This window comes from Rhipicephalus microplus, chromosome 4 (assembly GCF_043290135.1).
Source record: "Rhipicephalus microplus isolate Deutch F79 chromosome 4, USDA_Rmic, whole genome shotgun sequence".
Taxonomy (NCBI): Eukaryota; Metazoa; Arthropoda; class Arachnida; order Ixodida; family Ixodidae; genus Rhipicephalus; species Rhipicephalus microplus.
Genome location: NC_134703.1, coordinates 211,420,739 through 211,439,723, shown reverse-complemented (window position 1 = coordinate 211,439,723; position 18,985 = coordinate 211,420,739). Strand labels below are relative to the sequence as shown.

Genomic DNA, 18,985 nt, shown 5'->3' with positions numbered 1-18,985 from the left:
TTTAATAGAGGTATGACAATTCTAAGTATACAAACTAGCGTGTATAAGAAGCACAGATCACACAAAACTGCAAAAGGAGAAAAACGCATTTGAAAGTTTGAAACCTTTTTTTTTTTATCACAGAGTTGTTAGAAATGCATAATCTTTGGCCATAATGTTCAACAGAACTTTGAAAAGCACTGCAAGTTACTAGAACTGTCCTGCAGCATAGGTTGTGCCCTCACGGTCCTTGCGAGCACTCTCTTCTAGCCGTGCCCTTTTCACTCCACGACGACGGTGGGCCCTTGCTTCTGCTGTCAGACGCTCGGACATTCTTTTGATGCGCCTCGCATCACGGGAATCACTGAAAGTAACTAAATCTCTAGATGGCAGTATGTTGAGCTCTTCTAGGATGTGCTCGAAAGTAGCATAACCCTTGTTGAACCACAGGATTGCCATAGCTGCGGCAGTCTCGACAACCGTTCGGGAGACAAACTTAGTCTTGGGGCAAAGTAGCCAAATTTTGCTGTTCAGGGATTCCGATGCGTTCTGGGTTTTCCCTTTGATGCATCGAGCAAGGAGCTTCTCATCCGTTAGCCACTTATGAATGGGCAAAACAGCCAATCCCTGTGCTTTTGTCAGGAGAGGTGTGTGGCGTGGTGCAGGTTCACCAAGTGCTTCAGCACGTTGATGTTTGCACCACGACTCTGTTCCTGCAGGGCAAAACTTGTGGCTGCCAGCATTGTCAGTAGAGCATGAGTGAAAGTACGAAGCCCATACTCCAGTGTACATATCCCGTACACTCCCCCTGTTGCTTGTTATGGCAATCTGATAGTATGTTTGGAGCTTCTGAATGGCTGGCTCTTTCATTTTCTGCCCTCGTGGTAATGGCACATGCAGCTTCTGTAGCGCGGTGCCAAGTCTCTTGGCCACATAATTAGTGCAGTCTTCTTTTTCTATATTGACAGCGCCATAGACGTTTGTCTCTGCAACTACACTATATGCTTTGCTGTCACCGTCACTCAAGAATGTCATGAAATGCAGTGGGGAGTCATAGGTCAATGTTCTCTGCCAAATGCGCATTGCAGCCTCCGTTTCCATAGCATGGGAGGAACAGTCTGCATTTTTTTCACAGACTGGGCCATGGAATGCCTGCCACACTTCCTCGTCTGGGCCCATATCCTTGTGCCTACTGCATGTCAGGCAGTAATTTGATATGACCTCGAAGTCTAAGCAGAGGCCAGTATCTAAGGAGATAACTGCGCCAATCCCGTTGTGGCTTTTGTGGCCTCTCTTCTGCCAAGTGCCGTCGAACATAACAGCCACATCAGTTTCGCCTGCTACTTCTTTCGTCAACTCTCTGGATCGGCGAAAGTTTTCACTCACAGCTGCCATGGCAGCGGTGTGCACCTTCTTTGCTATTGAAAAAAAATCCTCGGTGGTGCATTGGCTTTGGGAGTCCAATAATGGAGCAAAATCTCGACAATTGCTTATGCCCAATGCCGACAGCGCGTGCAGCCACCACCGCCTTCACATTTACAGCGAAACTATCTCTGGAGCTCCCACTGTCGTACCGTTGGCTCACTCGGCTGCTGCCGTCAGCCGTAACACGAAAGAGCACGAAAGAACAGTCGCTGAGCATTCGCTGTTTTCGCAATGAAGTTCGAGGAGCGACGAAAGTCCCTTGCGCTTTTCTGCCGGCTCCCGAACAGCAAGTTTTTGAATACGGCAAGTTTTTGAATACCGCAAGCAGGGCATGCCGCACCTGCCACAAGTGCCGTCAGCAAGAGGGTGTCGCACAAAACTGTCGTTGCACAAACCTCATCACGCTGTCTTTCGTCTTTTTCGAAGAAGCCGAGCTTCTTTTCCGAAGCACTGACGAAAGAAAGCGCAGCGTCAATCCCTTCATCGCAGCCACTGTCGCTCGCGCACTCGTCGATGCCGCCGTCAGGCCTAGCACACGTAGGCGCGTTCTCGTTCGTCGCCGTCGTTCGGGGCGCTTTACGCCGCCTTCCCTTGAACTTGTGCTTCGTTCGAAACTTCTGCGGTCTCACGTTGCACTTTTTCGGGCTTGTCATCGCGGAAATATGCGTAGACGCGCAGAAAAGCAGACGGACCAAATGCCGATGGCCGCCACCAACACAGCTGACAATGACTCGGTAGCCAATGGCGATGCGGCTTAGGGTGCCGCGCGTTTCAAACTGCTCAAACCACGTGATAAAAAGGCCTCATTTTTTATTTTTTTTGCCCACGTACGAAACTGGCGGTCGTCGGAGCTGTAAGAAGAAGGTCGGACGCAACTTTCCCAACCGATCGCGATGGCGGGCGGCACTGCGACAGGGAGCAGCGCTTAGTCAAAGATGGCCAATATCGGCGCAAATTCAGGAAATTTTGAGCCACCGCGATGCCTTCATACACATTTTTTTGCATTTTGCAGTTCGAATTTAGTTTTGAAATTTTCACAGATGAAAGAAGAAGGTTTGAAGATTACAATGCAATAAAAATCAGAAATATGAGAAATTTCGCTAAAAACGCGATTTTTCGACTCGCATCTCCCCTTAATGTCCAAAAACCACCATATTGTTATGAGAGATGCCATAGTGGAGGCCTCTGGAAATTTCAGTCACCCGGGGTTCTTTAACTTGCACCCAAATCTGAGCACAGGGGCCTACAGCATTTTCGCCTCCATCAAAAATGCAGTCTGCCAAGCTGGGACTCGATTTCTCAACCTGCGGGTCAGCAGAGGAGTACATTAGCTACTAGACCACCGCGGCAGGGCGGCAAGGCTTCAAGTGTTCTAGTTTTTTTAGGAGAAATGCAAGAAACTTACCTCTTCCCGCAAAAGAATTCTTGTATAAAACCAATGTTGGACCACTGCTTGAATATGCCGACTGTGTCCGGGGTCCTTAGTCGCAGGGGGACATTCAAAGGATTGAAAGAATTCACTGATACCCCACACTTTAGTGTGTTTAGTGCAAAGGAAAGCCTGGGGTGGGAGTCTCTGTGGCAGCGTAGGCAATACATAAGGCTGAAATTGCTTCACAGTATATTTCATAACATCACTGGTATCAACCAAGATCATTACTTGCACAATCTCGATTACGTCTCGTCCCATCTTGATCATGCTTTCAAATGAGATAAGATGTAGGACAAACTACTTCACGGTGGCGGTTTAGGGGCAAAGCTCCTTAGGCCGAAGGTCGTTCCCTTCTTTGTATGTAGAATGTAGCCACCCCTAGTTTATGACTTTCTCATGAGATAGCGTTGTGTGATATGTCCTTCAAATTAATGTAACTAGACGGGCTTCCGTCAAACTTTAAACTTCAATAATGTAACTAGATGGCATTAGTGATTTTCACAGAGTATACACACCAAAGTGAATGATGATAAGTGGGGCGAAGCGTCCATTCGTTCATCTGCGTGTCCAACCGTCCGTTAGCCCTCTGTACAACCGTCCGTGCGTCCGTCCATCGGCCCTTCGTCCAACCGTCCATGCTTCTTTTCGTGCATGCTTCTGTCTGTCCGTCCGTCGATGCTTCCGTTAGTTCTTTCGTACTTGCTTCTGTGCGTTCGTTCATGTGATTGTCAGTCCGTCCGTGCTTCCATTCGTGCGCCTGTCCCGCTGTCCGTCCGGACGCACGGACGGGTGGACATGAATGGATAAAAGCACGATGGACTGGCAGTCGCATAGACGGATGAGTTGACCGAACCACAGACTGCTCTTCTCATACTGACGCATGAGAAGCGCATGAGTGGCGCCGCCTGCAGACGAATACATATCCACACCTGCGTTTAAAACAAGCGATGCACCCAACCGCACACAGGGGGTTCTTGCCCGTAGTGTGGAGCACAGCCAACACTTGTTCACATTACATGGGAATCTTAGTTAAGGCCAGCTAAAATTAATACACCTCAGATTTTGGTGAAACAATTCACGATGGAGCAATGGGAGGCCTTGCTCGCCAGTGAGGAAAAGGAGGCCCAAGTGGCACTTCTGGATCAGGCGCGGCGGGCTGCTGAAGCCAGTAGAGCCCTGGACCAGGGGCTTCACCCACTTGTTTCTAACCCTTATTTCATTTTTTTTTTTCTCTGTAATAAACGTTTTTCCATCCATCTGTATATATGCTGTGATTTTTTTACCCAGAACAATTCACGAGTGGTACAATATGCCTGATGACGTTGCCACTGCTATCTTTCTTGAAGAATTTGCTTTCTCTTTGCAGAGTTCGTATTGTAAATAGTCTTCATGGTACCCTGTGAGGTATTTAATCGTGTGTTTCGTACTATGTTTTGCTTTTTTTGTGCACTTGGCTACTTGCAGTTATACCTTTGCTTCAGTTAGCTGCTTTTAGTTGGCGATGTTCGTATTGTCCTCTCCCCCTCCCCACTGATAGTATTTTAATTAAATAAAAATAAACCAATGGCAGAGTTGAAGCATTTCAATTTTTTTGGCATGTGTTACGTCACAATTATGTGTGTCAGAGCTACTATGTTCATGGGAGTATTGTAATAAATAAATAAATGCATAAATATGTTTATTCTTCTTTGCATTGATGTGGTGTGCTTTTAATTGCTGTTTCACTAACTGCCAGAAACTGGGGCAGAATTTAACATGGCAGCACCCATGCAGACATAACTGCCCTCTTCTATCCATACTGGTGCTTGATATTCGGCCACTGCACTGACAGCAATGTATAAATGGTGAAATGAGCCATCGCTATCTGACATGCCACGCTGAGGATGAAGAGTCAGGTGTGTTTTGTCGTTACAGTGGACTCCTGTTAAACCAAACTCGGTTAAATACTCATCAACAACTGTGTAGGCACGTTTGGTTGGTCTTCTTTATACAGTGAAACCTTGTCAATATGTACCAGCTGGGAGTGCGGCATAACTACGCACTAAACATACTACTCATTAACCACCAGCTACAAATCTGCATCTCCTGACAGGCACCATCGCCGCGAGCAAAGGACTAGTTACTCTGCAACAGCAAATATTGCCGGAAATGCTCACCTCAAAGCCATTTTTTTTTTGCCAAAGTGCTGAATCCCCTTTTTTTTTCACCACTAAGCGAAAAGTGACAATGTTTTTGAAACGCAGTGCAGTCGCATGCAGGGAGCCAATCGTCTACTGGCTAGTTGAGTGCAGCGCTTGGCCTACTCGGTACACGCTGTGACTGCTGAGTTGCTTGCTGTAGAATGTGTCCACTCTTCAGATGGGGCAAATGCCTGTGAGGTTAACGTGGCAATGACGAGCTTTCTCCAGCAAAGCGATGCGCGCTTGAATGCGGTCCCGCACAACAAGGTGGCAGCGATCGGTGATCTGGTACATTCAGGTAATCGCCTTTTAAAGCATGCAGTGTGGCTTAAAGTGAGGCTACGCCGCATGCATGCCCAAGCAGATAGTCGATGGGTTATACCAGTGCGTCGTCTGTGATCACCATCTCACGTTTGCTTTTTCCCCTTTATGATTACCCTGTGTGTCTACCAACCTGAAAAGCCTGGGAAAACATGGAAAAGTCGGGGTATTCGGACCCTTCTGGAAAAGTTGAGGAATTTCTGAAAAACCTGACCAGGTCATAAAACTGACATCAGTCTGTGCAATCGTCACAAAAATAAGGATTACCGTTGATCACAGTTTAAAAAGTTGCTCATTCGGCTGACTACAGCGAACAGCAAAACGTAAAGCGTAATTTCACAATCCCTAGAACATCACCTTTACCGCGACACGTTTGGTAAGCGAGAAAGCGTGTAAGAAGACAATGCAGATAAAGACACCACCTTCAGATTCCCACACCAAACGCCGTGATGTCATGAATTTTGAAGGCGTCTACTGTGTCTTATGTAGCTTCTAATTGGTAAACATGAAGTACATTGCCATCTGTAGATATCTTAGATCTAGCATACGAAGTTTCAGAAAATTTCCACGAGCAAATGTCTCGAAAATTAAAAAAAGAAATTTATTTTCAAATGTCTGTTGTCATGTGCAGAAGATTTCAGTGCACAATTCAAATGTAAGCCTTTATTTTCTTCTTATGATAGGTAAGGAATTAGAGTTCTCTGAGCGCAGTTTGTCAATCTAAATAAAGTCATTGTTTTTCCCTTTCAATGTACGCTTAAGTATCACTCGACATTAGCACAGCAAGTACATTGTCAGAAGCATCCCATCGCTCCTGTGCGGCGTATTTGCAGTTTAGTATGTGCTTGGATTACGGACCGACATGATGCTAGCTTCTTTTCTTTTTTTTAGGCAAGACACGTGCTCTTGACCAGTAAATTTGATGGCCTATAGATTCCATGTGTTCAGCAACGGGATTTGAGGCCTTGTGTTGTATCGTGACGTCATGTTCAACTTTTTTTTTTTTAAATCACCGATTTCATCATTGTACTGGTTGTCACAATCGTGGCAGCCTATAGCGTAAACATGACTGGGGAAATTTCCGCTCGGCAACTTGTCCTTCACGTAAACTGACGTATCTCTTAGCTTCCATGTTGGTACAAGCGCGTCTTTGGCGTCTTTTGCTTCGACATATATCACTCAGCTTATCTGACTTTCGAACCACAACATTACACATGCAGGTAAATTTGCGCATGTTTGTCTTGGCAACAATTTCGGCCAACTTGAAGGCCTTTTGGTTTGGCTAGAACTGCCATCAGCAGAGACTTGCCAGGCTATGTCGTGCCTTTTATTGTTATCATTCTTATTAGTATTATTACTGGCGATGCAACTGCAAACGTCCCCAGCTACGTACTTATTGCTGGTAGCTCGCTTTTCAAAAGTATCATTTGGTAACTTCAGCTAAATTTCTCATTTCAATTTGTTGAGCTTGTGGTTTCCTTGATTATTTGATCTTATTATTTTTTAGCACTTTATCCATAGAAAAGTATGCAAACAAAAGTAACATGCTGGCATCCATGATTTGTCTATGGAATTGAGGAGGTTGTAGCGACCGTACAGATTCTTTCCTGCCACCACATATTTTTCTAATTTCAGCTCTTTAATTGCTACCCCTAGTTCTCATTGCAGCCATCTGAGAACTTCCATTATGCTCCAAGCGTCAGGGCCCATAGAAATAAAGCACCAACATGAATGTGCTCGTTAGGAAAAAAAAAAAAAAGACAAAATCGCTGTACATCTTCGATTTTTCAACATTGTCGTTAGTCGTTGTCCAGGCAAAGTGCACTTGATATGCGAGTAGTAGTTATTCTTTTTTTTTTTTTGTTGTTGAAAAGTATATTTTAGAGGTGTGAAAATTAGATGGGGCGCAAATCAATAGTGAATACAGCAGTCCAGGTCAGTCTAATCTAATGCAGTCCATTTATCAAGCGGCCTGGGCGGTAGCTGTTATAGTGAACTAGATTATATTCCTGTGGCGGAATCGGCCAGGCTACAGCATCTTTCTCTTACGTAGTTGTCGTGAGATAGCACCATTTCTATGTTTCCAAGCCGTTTTGGCTGCAATGTCAGATTATTCCAGGCTTCTTCAAACTTTCAGCTCGTGAGTTTTCTTCCTGGTTTTTCCAAACATCAAGCAGCCAATTTGCTCACCACTTGGCTCAGAGGTTTTATTTTGGCCAAGTGTACTACTTTTTTTTTTTCATATTTACTGCACGCGCTCAGAACAGTCTGAGCTCATATGGTAAATATGTTTACCTATTCTATATGAGCACCTGATTTTTTCTTTTCCTCTCGAGGGTTTGTTTCCTATGCGCAGAATTCCATAAGCAGATGTTAGTCATGGAAGTTTTTTTTAATCGTCATGTAAAAGCTGGTGAAGTCAGGGAATTTGTAAAAGTCAAAACGGTAGACAACTGTTTTTCCCAAAGGCATCGCCACAATTGCGCGAAAGTTCGAGTAATTGATCATCTGATCTCACTTATCAAAATGACGAAAAGCACTTGCGGTGTATTGTGGCCTCTGCAAGTGCAGTGGCGCTGTTAACTTTTATGGCACGAAATGTTATTGCGGTACACAGTTGGTACGCACCAACTGGTAGCCATAAGACAAATCACTACAGCTTAAGTGGTCCGTGAACCTATTAGTCTTCATGAAACTCAGTCGGGGATTCGTGGAAACTACATTTCAACTGTTGGTATGTTTGAAGCGGGTAATTACTAAGGAGGTTTCTGCAACATTCTTTTTGCTTACATTGGTTTAGGGGGCATGTGGCACTGGAAATGGTAAATTTAATTGATATGTTTAACTTTTTAATTAATTTTTTCTGCATGCCTGACACCATGTTTTACATCATGGTGGATTATTAGAAGTTGTAAAAGTTGAGAAAAAAGCATTTTAGTGGTGGGCTTTACTCAAAAGCTATTTGAAAATTGGGCATTAAAAAATGAAAATCTGCAGCTTTTCCTTGGCACAGTGCCACCGTATTGGCACCATTCTAAAGAGGACAGATCAGAGCTCCAGGTAGCCACAAAGCTACATTTCTCGAATGAAAAATAAAGCCAGCTCTCTAGCGAGGTTGATTTTTTAATTTCTAGCTCCAACTTATTAGAGCTTCTTTTTCCCAGCTTTAATTTTTTGAGCAGTTGCTTTCAGTCATCCCAGGGCCATTCACAACAAAGGAAGATACAGCCATTCCTTTTTTTGCACTTAGATTCTGACACATTGGTGAGTGCCGTAAGGCTGTCCATATATAGTCGAACACAGTTATATCGAATCCATATATACCAAATTTTTGGGTATATTGAACTCGCCAGTTATCCCCTTGAGACACTTTTGTAGAAATATGGAAATTCACATGTTTATATTGAATTCCGCGTGAGCTGAATGGTGCGCTTCGACACTCGATTGACCCCCCCCCCCCCCTGCAATTTCTGGGACAGTGCGGCTCCATGCGCGAGTTGGAAGGCGCATTTTGGCACTCGCAAGATCCAGCAAACTTACGTGCGGCACCACATTTCCGCCAAAACCCAAAACTTTTTTTTTTTTTTTTTTTTGCTGTTTTGGGAGTTTTGATCATTCAACCACAGCTCGTGCCTTTTGCTGTTGCCCTCGTAGGTGGCCATTGCCTCGCGAGCGCTCTGTCGCTTATGTTGATGCATTGCCTACGTACCACTGCATGTGCAGCATTTTTCTTTGGCATTTTTCTTTGGCATCCGTGGTGTGCAAAGCCGCTGCAGACTCCTTGAATTATTGACCTATGGCCAGCATCAAGAACTGCAAAACCTTCGACTTCACGACGAAATTGAAGGCTATTAGCAAGTTGAGGCGGGCAAGAAATGTTCGACCATCGCCGACGACTTCGGGTTACCACAGAGCGCTCACTCTGAGTATCTTGTTGAAAAACAAGGCAGATATAAAGGCAAGGAAGGCAAAGCAGCAAACGTCAGGAGCCTGTCATATGCGTGCTTCGGCCCACAGGAATGTAGAAAAGACACTTTATGCCTGATTTTTAGAAGTGCGTGCAAAGAACACTTCGGTGGATGGCCCGATGCTGATGGCGAAGGCCAAATGGTTTGCCGCTGCACTCTGTGAAACAACTTCGCCCACAACATCGGTGACCTCACCGATTTAAGCAGTGCTACAACATTGTTAGCACAACCAATTCTGGTAAAAACGAAGCTGCCGGCAGCCAGGACATCTAGGCAGTGGATGATGAAGTGCCCGGAAATCTCTGTGAAGTTTTCTCCTGCAGAGATCTTCAATGCCTGGCGAAGCCTGAAGACTGACACAGTGGTCAACTGCTTCCACAAGGCAGGGTTGAAGACTGTGGAACTTGCGGAAACTGGTGAAGACAATGACGAAGAGCTCGTAGAGGACGCGTTTCGCGAGTTTTTGTCCCGCTTCCCGGCAGCAGTTCCATATGAAGTGTTTGCGGACAAGTTCGTGGAAGCAGGTTGCAATGTCCAGGCCGTTGCAAGCCTCGCTGACGAGGACATAGTAGCTGCGGTCGCAGGGACCTAGGATGCTCAGGTCGACAGCTCATGTGACAAGGGGGATCGTCCAGACAAAGCGCTGGCTACATACACATACTCCGCTGCTGAAGTGATAGCAGCGTTCGCCATCATTAGCCGTTGTATTGGCCACATAAAGGTAACCGGGCTGTCGCACCTAGACAGCCTTGATAAGATCAAGACTAGCGCCTTCAACATTTCAAAAACAAAGAAGCAGGCCAAAATTAGCCATATTTTCGCACAAATAAATCATTCCGTTGTGGTTTGTGCGCGGAATCAGTTTTCATTATTTATTCGCCTATTGTAGGTAATGATCCGCTACAAGTAAGGGCTCAGGGCCTCTATTTTTTTTATATTGTATTTTTCATATATCGAACTAATTCCCGATTCTCTTCGAGTTCGATATATCTGTGTTCGACTGTATATGTGCTCATCATACATATTTTCATAATTGGCTTTTTGTAAAAGTTGTTAGTAAGACAATATGCCCAGGACATTTCAAAAAATTTTTTGTGTGCTTACTTGAATATTAAAACTCGCAACTCCAGAAAACGCTGCGTGTGCTGGCAACACTCGTTGAAAAAAGGAAGATGGTTATGCATAACAGAGTAAATACAACACTTTCTCTTGGCAGTGTGCTGAATTTTCTGGATTGTGGCGTCAGATCGTGTTGCTTCGCCTAAAGCAAAAGCGTGCTGGCCACAGACTGCCTTATTCTCATTGGTGTAAAGAATTTCACCGGCGAAACAGTGGAAATGGTTGCCCTATGTGCGCAAACATTGGGCCTCTTCAGCGCACCGCATAAGATTTACTTAGTTCAAGGACCTATCTAGCGAGCTCAAGGTTGAAGGAGGCAACTACTTGCGTAACGGGCCTCTCTGAACGGTACTAGCACTTTTGCGTTGTGTCGCTACACTGTTACAGGCAAGGTCTTGACAGTTTTCGAGATAACTATGGCGAGACTCGTGCTGCCGATCGCATGCATGCCATTGAGTTTCGCTGTCTTGTCAAAAGCTGATTACGCATGCTGTTGGCTTGATTACAGAAAGGAGCTATGCCTGGGCTAGTGTATCTTAATAAAACACAGCTCACACTTTTGATTGTAATAGGAGTGTACCTTTTTTTCGTTCACGGATCCAATTTAGTGGGTTTCTTATAAATAAGGTCGTGTGCTCCCAAAGAATCGCTTGTTCGTGTTGGCAGTAGTTGATATTCAAGGCGGATATATGTACGTACACTGCGCACTATACAAATTCGCAAACATGATACATATGCATATAATACATTCACGCACACGCCACCTTTGTGCATGTGTGTTTGCATATACATGCATGCGTAATCAGAAATGTTTAGGAGGAAGGATTACAGCAGCCTAATTTGAGAATGGGCAGCACTAAGGCTTGCATAGGAAACAAGCAAATGGGAAAAATGCAGTCACACACGTAACACATCAAACTTTCTAAAACTCTTGCCTGTGTAAACGAAGCTATACTTCGCTCTTAGAGATGCCCGAATATTGAATGCACACGCACTAAGTAATAGTGTACTCACAGAGAAGAATTAAGTTGTCCTGAGTGTGTTGATTAGAACAAACTACTATAGTGTCTTTCACCTCCTTTCGAATGCGCTAGTTTATGATTTGTGCCGTTCTTCGTTGCGTGTCATCTGCATCCTTTGGGAAATGGTAGAACAATACGTTAATTTTCGTCTTTCCACCGCGACGCTACCCACTGCGGCACACTGCGATGGTCTTTGAACGTTACTTTTGTTGATTCGCGTTCGTGGGCGCCATGTTGGCCAGGAGAAGCATAGCCGGATGGCGTTCTCATGTTCTGGAACCCCAGTGCCCTTCTCTCGCAACGAGCATCAGGCGGCAGGAAGCAACAAAAGGGATTAGAATGTGGCAACTTCGACAGTCCGTGAGCCAACGTCCCTACAAGCATTTCCTCCTGGCTGGCTCGTTCGGTAAGATGGCGAGCCAGACCGACTGCGCAGATCGTGTCCAAGCAATTAGTCTCTAATCCCTTGCTGCTCTTGCAGTGAAAGACGGCAGCAGCAACCCAACTGCCAACTTCTTCCGGGAAGGACTCCATTTCTCCTCTCCTCGGTGAAACTAGGACTGGAGGAGCATTGCGTCAGTAGATGCGACCTCTATTCGGCGACCGTGTGTTATTGACTGATGCCCTGGAGGGCGGTGTCTCATGTGTGATTGGTGTTTCAATCAAAGAAGAAGAGCCCGACAGGGGTTAAAATGATGCTGCAAAGCGCTAGGCGTTGCTCTGAACAATGGTTTGACGGTTCATTCACCACGCTCGTGGTGTGTGAAGCTCTAACCTCTCATGCTGTAAATTGTTGTAAATAGTGCCAGTAAACCTCTTTGTTTTTCATTTCCCCAACTTGTCAGCATCGTTTCCTCCACCCAAAGTTGCGCCATGCTATCATAGGAGTCCGGGTCCGACGCAACCCTGACGTCTGTGCAACCCACGTTAGCGGGGAAGCGCCGGGTGAGACCCCAGTCTGTAACATTTTCTTCTTTTTCGGGCTTGTTCGTGCGGCATGATGAAAAGAACTATGCGGCTGCTTCTCAACGCGCGCAGTGTGATAACATATATTCTTTTAAGGTTGACTCTGTTAGTTAGTGCCATTTTCAACTTTAGCCGCTAGGTGGCGAGTGCTCACTTGGAGTAGTGAATAGCATTACGGCACAGAATCGGCCCTTGTAACCCTTGTGAATTTCTTAATGAAAAAATTTTGACAAATATATGTCTAATTAAATAATTTTGAGATGATGATGAGAGTCTGTCAAGTGTTGCACCTCAGTAACTACATTAGATAGCTCAAAACCAATTTCATTATAATATGAGCTCTACAAATGACATCAGCATGCCAAATTTCATCACTTTATCTTAGTAAATAACTAAGATAGACTTCATTGTCACGTCCCCCTTTAAGTAAAACAAAAATGGGCGAAAGCCATGAATGTCGCAAACAGATATGGCAGTCTAGCATCTATTAAATATTGAAGCTACTATAGCCTAGCCAAGCGAGTCCAGTGTTCACACTTGTTCTACTGCGCCTGGCAATGATCGACTTCTCGTAAATCTGAAATTGATACAGCAACAAAATTTGGCAGCACTGTGCATTTTCGCTCTCAACGAAAGTAAGGGGCGTTGAAAAATTTGACTGCAACAACCTTTTCAAGATGGAAATTGTGATGATGTTCGATATTCCGATGTCCACAATGTTAAAAGTACACAAGATCAAAGAGAAGATGAAGAAGCTGTCAAGCTTGTGAACTTTGCCACAGACAGAATGCGGATGAGAGGGACAGCGTACTAAGAAATTGGAAGGGGGGATTTTGCTCTGGTACAAGCGTGCACACAGTGCATATTTTTCTATCAGTGGCCCCATTTTGCAAGAGAAAGCCAGTGACTGCTTCTCGAGTTGAAATGGATAACTTCAGAGGGTGTGATGGCTGGCTCAGTTGTTTTAAAAAATGACATGATCCAGACTTTTAGACAGTTCGCTTGAGAAAGTGCGGCTCGAGACAGGATGTCTGAAGCCAGTGGCAACTGGGGAAGCTGCAAGAAATTTCGGGAGCCTACGAACAATGGGATGTGCTAAATGTTGATGAAGAGAGGTCGTTTCACATGGCACTTTGTGCTAAAACTCGCTCGCAGGGGGCAAACCTGTGCAGGAGAAAAGCGAAACATCTGCCAACATGAACGGTAGTGAAAAGTTGATGATGATGATTGTGGGAACATTGGACTAGAAGTGGCTGGAAAGTTTTAGCCGTATAAATATTCAGGTTTATTCTATTGCTGGCGCTGTTACATGCTTATAGAGGGTCGGTAACAGGCCTAGTGGTAGATAGGAGCACAAGGGAAACCTGGAATAATACAGAGGGTGAGTTCGAGAGATGTTGTGCCCCCAAGCTTGAGCTTGTTTTTCCATCACAGCAGGGCAGAGAGCAGAATCTTGAAGAAGTACCAAGTTTTCACACCACGTCACCTTCTGTGTGTTGTTTTTCAATAGTATCGTGGACCTAAAGTTTGGGTCTAAAAACGTGGCTAAGTATGTTTATTTGTCCTCGTCATACAAGGGGAGTTGGGTATTGAAGTTCAGTTTGTGCCACTAGAGTTGCGCAGGCCAGCTAGCTTCTCAAAGCTATATGGTATCCAAGTGGAAAGTGGTATTTTTCTGTGCTAGTTGTAACACTCGCATCGTATAAGGACTTTAGTACCTCCACATAGTCAAATGCCTCTCCCCATTCAGCCGAAGCTATCAGTGCTGCTACTTGATGTTGCAAGCTTGACAGAGATGTCCTCTGTCAAGTCCTCTGGAGCATTAGCTATTGGTCGACCAGGCGGAAGGGCTCATTTTCTTGTGGTACTTGTCTTTTTTTGTGCTGCCAAACTGTGCTTGTAGTGGCCTACACTGTGCCTCTCTTTTTTGCAAAGGCAGTAATTTGATATTGGGTGTGGGAGGTCGCATCACGAATAGCCAGCTGCAGGGTGTAGGTGTAGCATGAATGTTCAGTCTACGGGGCCTTCAGACTGTGGCACTTATGTTACATTCATTGTCTGTGACAGTGTACTTTCGATAGCTGTCTAATATTTCCCATTCACTGTATGTTTTGTCAAGCATTTGTGTGGTATCACTGAAATGGTGAACAGCCATGAGGAGAGTGTTTAGAATGAGCAGCTTTCTTCTAAAACTTGGAATGACAAAGAGAATAACAAAAAAAAGCTCTTCTTGGCACATGATGTTCAAATGTCTGGTTAAGGTAGTTATAGCTATGGTCAAGGGCAGTGCTAAGTTTGGCCTTCTTCTGTGTGCTGCCATACAAGGGTAGATCGAGGGTGTGTAAAATTGAGTGATAGTGAGGAACAGCTGCTATCAGGAATCTCTGGTCTTCAACAATACTGTTGTGTTGCAGAGCAAACGCTACCATGCGCAGTCAAATGGGTATTTGTTGCTTGCATCTTCATTTGGGACAAAGGTTCAGCGCTTGGCACAAAATCAATTATTATTGCCTAATTAATGACTGAAAAATGAAAGCTTCTTTCACAATGGTGCTGATGAGGCCACGCCAACACAACCGAACTTTATCTGCCCTAGACAAAAAACTAATCTAGCAGGCCTTACTTTTATTCACAGTTCTGTTTTTAATACCTCTATAGTGTCATGAGTAAAAGAGAGGCACGAGGCCGGTGCCGAACGTGGAACTGCGGAGACTGTGCACGAGGAGAGGAGAGTCACACGAGTGCACATGCACCAGCCACATAGACGTAAGAGATTGGTCGGAGAAAGGCTCGTGGCACGAGACCCAGTCCGAAAAGAAAAATCCCAGAGGATGAGAGGGCACTGTGCGTTCGGACTCCAAGCTCGAAGATGGAAGGCTAGCCTCTCTACAGCGACGGAAGCAGTAGAACTGCCCAGTTCTGAGGATCCCGGCGAAGAAGTTCAGGGAGCAGCCGTTGATGTTGGAAGAATCAAGTGAGGCTGCCCGGACTTGCCGCAACCTGTCACAGCAGTTACTGGGTGGACTACAGCTCCTCTGCTTCGATACAGAACATATACACCCCGCACCACAGTCAAGACGCGGTTGATGAATTAGGCATAGCCTAACGAAGCCGGAGGATACAACGAAGATTGGAACCAACCGGCAATGAGGTGAAGTGCCTCGTACGGTGACGGTTTCCAGGATGACTTCGACCATGGCATCTATTTGTCGAACTTCAAGGTTGTCATTGGAGCAGTAAAAATCTTCTATTATTGCAAGAGCGCATGAGCGTGGCCACCGAGACACCATTTCGGCTAGAGACTGTCTGAGGCGTAGCACTGAACTTGACTTGGATAATTGTTAGTTACGGTATCTCTGTATAACAGATAATTGTATTTGTACGTGCTTCTTTTTGGGTGTGAATATTAAGTGCCAGATTACTGTTTGCCATTTTGTGTAATATTAAAATGGGTTTCTTATGTTCACGTCTCTCCTGCGTATCTCCCAATCCAACCCTTAGTAAGCGCTCCTGAGATAAAGTTTGTGACACATAAATACTATCTTCTCATTTCAAATACACATCTGTGAGCCTCTCGCACAAATCTTGAAATCGTTTTGGGTGTTGCACACCAAATCCTGCGTGAAAGAAGCTTGCGGGGAAGAAAAAGACAAAACAAATTTAGATGACAAGATTTAGCGAAGCAATAATTACACGTTGAGATACAGCATCTTTGAAAGTGAAAAATTAAAATGAAGAAATATGTATATTGGCTACACTAAAAAAGTTCTTGCTAAAATTTTTTAAAAGGTCACAGTTTCACCGCAAGGGTGAAGCAATGAATGTGATAGCAACAACTTAAAATGTAACGCTTAGAATGCCAAGCAGATTGAAATGTGCAGGATGCTGCTCACGCACAAATGACGCGGGGAAACCGCACAGCACAAGAGCAAACAAAAACGACACATGAAGCTTCACAGGTACACATATGAGTGCGAACTAACAAGAGTCCCAGTTCTTACTTTCGCCCTTCCGCGGTGGTCTAGTGGCTATGGTAGTCAGCTGCTAACCCGCAGGTCGCGGGATCGAATCCCGGCTGCGGCAGCTGCATTTCTGATGGAAGCGGAAATGTTGTAGGCCCCTGTACTCCGATTTGGGTGCACGTTAAAGAACCCCAGGTGATCGAAATTTCCAGAGCCCTCCACTACTGCGCCTCTCATAATCATATGGTGGTTTTGGGACGTTAAACCACACATATCTATCAGTTCTTACTTCTCCGTGTTTGAGAAGCCTGCTCTTTTCGCACCCAGCGAGGGAAGTGAAGTTTGTGCGCCCGGCACCTAAACGCAATCGTTTCGGTGAAAGCAGAAGACACGCGATTCTCCCCGACCACAGGATAAGTGTGCGGATAAGGCCCCTTTCCTACGTGGAGCAAAGCACGCGTAGGAGATGGGCGCCTATCGGCACATTGCGACAAGCTGGGCACTGAGTGCGCCATCTCACTTGTAATGCTGAAAACACTCCGTTTCCCCCTGAAATAGGCGCCCCAAGGGTGAAGTGGTAGATATAAATAGCTTGCCGTTTCAGCATTGAAGGAGCTACTCCTTCGAGGCTCAGTGGCTAGCGCCATATGCTCATGAACAAAAGGTCGGGACGTTTGATTCTGCTTGCGGAAGTCTTTTTCTGGATTATTTTTCTTTCTTGCAAATTTATGTACCGTATTTATTTGAATATAGGGCGGTCACGATTATAAGGCGAGGGGGAGTTGAAGGACCAAAGAAAAGGAAAAAGTTTGCACACTATTAAACGGCAAGAGTTCTTGCCAAAAACTTTGACATCCCACTTGGAAGTGTGCAAGAATCAGCCGTGTAACCACATAATCATGAGCTGTCATTCTCTGAAGTATCACGGCTTTCCTTGTTGCTGTAGCATTCCTAAAGTTCACTAACTTTGGTGCCGTCCAGCGAGTTGGAAATGGGGCACTTCTTGAAAGAAGCTGCCATCATTGCGTCGGGTATGGCTGCCCAAGCGTCGGCTATCCAGCGAGCTACTACAGACGGAGATGCACGCTTCAAACGGCTCGAAGGTGTCGAGGCCGTTTCGAAAGAGGCCATACACTCGTCGTAGAGGCATCTTACATGGTTTTTAAAAGGCTTGTTCAGACACACATCCAGTGGCTGCAGCTGACTCGTCATGCTACCAGGAATGACAACGAGATCGGTGGCTGATTCTTGTAGCTTTTCTTGACCGCTGCAATCGGGCGTCCCCGAAAAGCGTCAAGAACAAACATTGATTGGGGAGCCAGCAGAGCTTTGGGATGCCGGCACCACACAGTTTTTAAACAATTGATGACGAGTACTTCAGTCATCCAGCCTTTTTCCTGGCAGCAGATGTGCACACCCTTGGGGAAATTTTCATTCTTGGCCATGGTTTTTCTCTTCAGCACCACGTGAGGCAACAGCTTGTGCCCGTCAGCAGTGCACGCTAACATGACAGTGATTCATGCTTTTTCGCACCCTGTGATACGTATGGGAACTTGGCGATCATCTTTTGCATGTACGGTCTGCACCGAGGGCATGTTAAGAAATACCATGGTGTCGTCCGCGTTCCCGATCTGGCCGAGGAGGAAGTTGCAGTCCCTTTGCACTCCGATTACATAACGTTGAAAAGACAGCAGCTTTTCTTTGTAGTCACGGGGAAGTGTTTGTGCAATAGAAGTCGGCCTTCTAAGTGAGAAGTCGGCTCTCTTCATGTACTTCTGCACCCAGCCTCGGCTAGCCTTGAACTGCGACCCGGAAATACTGCGATCTGCTGCGAACTCTCGGGCTTTCATCTGAAGCATTTTTGTTGTCACAGTCAAGGCACGGCTATTCTGTTAGACTTTCCTCCACTTCGGGAAACACACCCTTGCGCAGTCCTCGAAAAGCTTTCCGCATCGCAGCACAGGCAAAGAGGGCCCCCTGCTCGTTCCATCAACAACACTACACTCGTTGTTTTCTGGGATGCCGTACTTTCGACCTGCAGCGCAGTTGCCTAAAGCATCAGCACCGATTATCACCTTCCTCTTGAAGGCTGCATCATAGTGACGACGACTTGCCATGATGACTAGTGACAATAGAAAGGTTCTTGTAGGTAGTCCAAATGTGAGGCCGAACCAAGGTCGCGGGAGGCTGCACACTCACCAGCAAGGGAACATAAAAGACAAGTGCGCATGGAAAAGTGGCCGGAACGGCCGGAACTCTGTTTTGCATTCCAACATACTGGATTTTGGCTGGTTGTTCTTGGCTTTTAGTGATTTCCAGACACGCCGCTGCAAATCTCTGAGCCCACGAAGTTCTCGGTCGTTGTTTTTGCAGAAATAACTGCTGTCAAACCGTTTACTTTTTTTTCCGATCTCACTGATGATGACCTATTAAGTTACAAGGCACATACGTAACAGCGTTATAACGTTAAATATTTGGAATAATTTACATTTTCATGCAAAGAAAATACCAGTATGCTTGTCCTGGCATTGAAGCAGTAATTGATGTTTACCTCGAATATAAGGCGGGGGTAGTCTTTGAGGCCACGGTTTCGGGAAAAAATCTCGCCTTA

At 45.4% G+C, this 18,985-nt stretch overlaps 1 protein-coding gene across 3 annotated transcripts in view; it reads left to right on the top strand.

Annotated features, from left to right (window-relative positions):
* Positions 1–18,985, top strand: part of Rpn3 (regulatory particle non-ATPase 3) — a 202,681-nt gene that overhangs the window by 76,286 nt on the left and 107,410 nt on the right. The gene's annotated exons all lie outside the window — the stretch shown is intronic.